The 5,000-nt window shown below is 30.3% G+C and overlaps 1 protein-coding gene across 2 annotated transcripts in view; it reads left to right on the top strand.

Moving 5' to 3' along the window:
- Positions 1-5,000, top strand: part of LOC137657623 (uncharacterized) — a 134,574-nt gene that overhangs the window by 107,346 nt on the left and 22,228 nt on the right. The window lies entirely within an intron of this gene.

The following is a 5,000-nucleotide window of genomic DNA, read 5'->3' as shown; positions in this document are numbered from 1 at the left end:
GTATATTTTCGTACACATCATTAACATAAACGTGTCTTTGTTACTTTCTGATTTTATTTGCATATCCATCAAGTATCATTAATTTATTACCGATGGATAAGACCAATGATAGGATTCATTTCACTTCGCGTAAATCAACCGGCAACTTTTATTAGAATTATTATTATTAATGAAATAAATAATGTTATTAAAATTATTTGGAGAAGTATTGAATTAAAAGCTCAAGATAGAGATGACTGGCGAAATCTAACCGAGGCCCTTTGCGTCAATAGGCGTAGGAGGAGATGATGATGATAAAGATTAAATTGGTTGAGATCATCATTATTATTATTATTATTATTATTATTATTATTATTATTATTATTATTATCATTATCATAATTCTTCTTATTATTGTTATTATCATCGTTATTATTATTATTGTTATTATTATTATTATTATTATTATTATTATTATTATTATTATTGTTATTATTATTATTATTATTATTATTATTATTAAAAAGAAAAGACGAAAAATCTCAATGGTGTCGAAGACGGTAAGAGTACCACCAATTCTTGACGATAATTTGGGCAAATTATCGTAGCTTTATATAGGACACGAGCATCGTGAATAAAGTAGGTTAGCTCACTCAGTCTAACAGTTGTGAAATTGTTAGTATTTGTTCCACTGGGTTAACTACTAACTTGTATCTACTGCGTTTAATGTGATATCGGAGATCTTCAATGTCGGGATGCCAGAAAGCTCAAAATCAATCGATCAATTTGCAATAAACTGATAAGATAACTTATCGTTTTAATTGTACTTCTGGGGAAGAGATATGTTGACAGTGAAAATATATCGCTCAATCAATTTGCAATAAACTGATAAGAAAGATTATCTTTTTTATTATACTTCTGGGGAAGAGATATGTTGACAGTGGAATTCCATCAATCAATCAGTTTGCAATAAACTGATAAGATAGCTTATCGTTTTAATTATACTTCAGGGGAAGAGATATGTAGACAGTGAAAATATATCGATCAATCAATTTGCAATAAATTGATAAGAAAGATTATCGTTTCAGTTACACTTCTGGGGAAGTTAAAGCATATTTGAAATTTATTTTCTTTATGTGATCGGTTGAATGTTTATTTACTGTTTATTTACAATCGATTGAAGATATGTAGTTCGACTTTTATTTTCCCGAAAAAAGATGAAAATAACTTTTATAGAATTATTGAAAATTGAAATCAGGACATACTTATTTCTTTTTAAGTCCATTTGAAAAACAGTATTGTATTCATATAGATTGGTAGTATCTAGCAGTGTTACCAGCCGTAGGGAATTTTCCTAAGATTGAAATTTTGCTTGGCAACACTGCAATGAGGGTCTACATACTATTAACAGACACAGATTGATGTTACCAGTTTTTGGGATGAATATCAAATTTACAGACCCAAAGTAATGTTACCAATTTTTGGGATGAATTTCGAATTTACAGACCCAAAGTAATGTTACCAATTTTTGGGATGAATTTCGAATTTACAATCTCAAAATAATGTTACCAATTACTGGGGTGAATTTCGAATTTACAATCTCAAAATAATGTTACCAATTACTGGGGTGAATTTCGAATTTACAATCTCAAAATAATGTTACCAATTACTGGGGTGAATTTCGAATTTACAATATCAAAATAGTGTTAGGTACACTGTTGAAAATTTGCCGTAAAAAAATGGTAAAAATCCTGGAATAAATGTTGCCAGACATTTACCGTTTAAAAATGGATAAATTTACGTAAATGAGTGATATTACGGTCACCAACTCGTAAAAGATAATAACAAAATAGGGTGAAAATTATTGTAGCATGTATTTTACTGAAATACGGCTGAGAACAAAATATCTTTACGGAGAATTTGCGATTAGAATTACGGATTTTTTTAACAGTGTATTTCTTGATGAATTTCGAAAAATACTTCGTAGTTTAATCATGATGAAAAGATAGAATGTGTTGGTAATATCACATTAATGTGTTATAATGAATATATTAATTAACATTAATGTATTCTATCCCTTTTTTTTATTTGCGACATCAAATTGTGAGGACAACAGAAATACTCTCAGCCGCTATTTTTCCATATTGGAGCCCTTGGGCTTATAGCATCCTGCTTTTCCAACTAGAGTTGTAGCTTAGCTTATACTACTACTACTACTACTACTACTACTACTACTACTACTACTACTACTACTACTACTACTACTATAATAATAATAATGATGATGATGATAGATTGAATCTCCATTGTGTGCTAAGATCTTGTCCTGAGATTGCCAATCCAATTATAAACATTTTTGAGATGTGCCAGAAGAGCTTTTGAAAATACTGAGAAATATTTTAGGAAAAGGGGTACTTCAAAAGTATCTGACGTCAAGGTTGTTACGTCATGGCTGTGTGTAGGAAAAGGGCTCAGAGGTTTACACACAATATTATTTTTGTTTGCTGCTGCACCCCGTTTATATCATTTATATTCCCCCAATGACCTTCTGTGTTTAATATATATTCATCCAATGAAAGTTTTTTTTTTTTTTTCTTTTTTTTTTTTTTTTAATCAAGTGTTAGGGTAACGTCGTACAGTTATAATGTCTGATATGACTGAATTCTCTGAGTCTATTTTAATAACCCCAAAAAAGTTTTTTTTTTTTTTTTTTTTTTTTTTTTTAATTGAATCAAGTGTTAGGGTAACGTCGTACAGTTATAATGTCTGATATGACTGAATTCTCTGAGTCTATTTTAATAACGCCAATAAAGTTTTTTTTTTTTTAATTGAATTAAATGTCAGGGTATCATCGTACAGTTATTATGTCTGATTTGACTGAATTCTCTGAGATTATTTTAATAAATTCCAATTTTTTTTTCTTTTTTTTTATTATTAAATGTCAGTGCAATTTTGTAAAATTGTTATGCATGTTTTGACTGAATTCTGAGTCTTTTAATAACGAATTTTTTTTTTTAATTAAATCAAATTTCTGGGTAACGTACAGTTGTTATGCATGATTTCACTAAATTTTTGTGAGACTTTTAATAACTGCAAAAAGAAAATAATGTATTCTTTTATTCGAATCAAATGTCAGGAAAACGTCGTACAGTTATATCCGATTTTGACTGAATTATCTTAGACTTTTTTAATATCTGTCATAAAACCCTCTGTTTTTATCACACCACGAGATAAGAAAAAAAAAAAAAGAAAAAAAAATCCCAGCTGGGATATCGCTCGACTAAGGGATAAGGCTGTTGAAACATCCGTCAAAACGGTATCTATTTTCTTTTGTTTTCTCATAAAAAACATTCGTGTATGTTAAGCGAAGGTGTCCTGAAGCATTAGAAACCCTATAGTCAATTCTTTTTAGTGAGGCAGATTTGCACCGACTCGCAGGGGGTGCCCTTTTGGCTCGGAAAAGTTTCCTGATCGCTGATTGGTTGGAGAAGATAATTCGAACCAATCAGATAGCAGGAAACTTTTTCCGAACTAAAAGGGCACCCCCCTGCGAGTCAGTGCAAATGCGCTTCATTAAAAAAAAATTGAGTATAGTTAAGTTTAACAAACTCGAGAGTTCGTTCCACTGTATAAATTTTCCTTCTTTCAAGGGATCAACTACTGCACTGTAGTAGGGTGTAAGTTGGGTAGGGCATCACCAACCGTTGAGATACTACCGCTAGAGAGTCATTGGATCCTTTAACTGGGCCAGACAGTACAACATCCGACATTCATTTCAGCATAAAAACGTTTTTCCCTCTTTTGCTTATCTGTAGTAAGATAAGACGTTTTCTCTCCTTGGATAGTTTGAGACCTATTTTTTTGGGGGGGTGGGGAATGAAATAGAAACGAAAGGGGATGGTATTTGACACACATTTGTAAAATAGGACATTTAAAAATAACCTTGTAGCGACTTGATTATTATTATTATTATTATAATAATAATTATTATTATTATTATTATTATTATTATTATTATTATCATTATTATTATTATTATTATTGCAGTTGCAGTTGTTGTTGTTGTTATTATAATTGATAAAGATATTGATTGTACCATTGATGATATATTTATTATTGTTATTAATTATATTATTATTATTTTATTATTATTATTATTATTATTATTATTATTATTATTACTAGCTATGCTACAACCCCAGCTAGTAAAGCAGGATGCTATAAGGCCAAGGGCTCCAACAAGAAAAAAATAGCCTAGTGAGGAAAGCAAATAAGGTAATAAATAAACTACAAGAGAAACAACGAACAGTTATTAATATTAATTCTATTAGGACCAATGCTGGTCGAAAATGCCGAACACCACCACCGCCATAAACGATTATATATAGTTCAACCGTTTTAACCCACATGTGTTCGGTCTTATGACTTCTGTCTCGTTTGTGTCTGCATGATAATGGTCAAGGAACAGACGGTCGGTATTTGTAGGTAGAATTGGCCTCCTTTAGGCCGAATTTAGACCGAATTCCTGTCTCGGTGGTAACACAATATAGCATGGAGACCTTGCAATATATTGAAAAATTTGGATTCGCGAATAGTGTTTCAAGACAGCCGTGGGAATCCAAGTGTCTGAAAATTTTTATTTCTTTATTTTTGACGTTTCACATTTTTTTTTCTTCTAACAGAGTTGTCAAGTTATATAATTCAATTAGGCAGCACATTACGTCATACAAGTTCAACCATGTTAATTTATTTTGATTTATTAGATACAAAATTGTCAAGTTAATTAAATTAGAGAGCAAAATTGTGTCACACAAGATCAACCATGTTAATTTATTTTGTTATATTGGATACAGAATTTTCAAATTATATAATTAATTTAGGTAGCACATTACGTCCTACAAGGTCAATCATGTAAATATATTTTGATTTATTACATACAGAGTTGTCAAGTTGTTAAATATAGAGTTGTGCATCATTAAATTAGAGATCAAATTACACGTCACAAGCTCAACCATGTTAAT

This window comes from Palaemon carinicauda, chromosome 18 (assembly GCF_036898095.1).
Source record: "Palaemon carinicauda isolate YSFRI2023 chromosome 18, ASM3689809v2, whole genome shotgun sequence".
NCBI classification, from domain to species: domain Eukaryota; kingdom Metazoa; phylum Arthropoda; class Malacostraca; order Decapoda; family Palaemonidae; genus Palaemon; species Palaemon carinicauda.
This window is presented reverse-complemented; position numbering and strand designations above follow the sequence as displayed.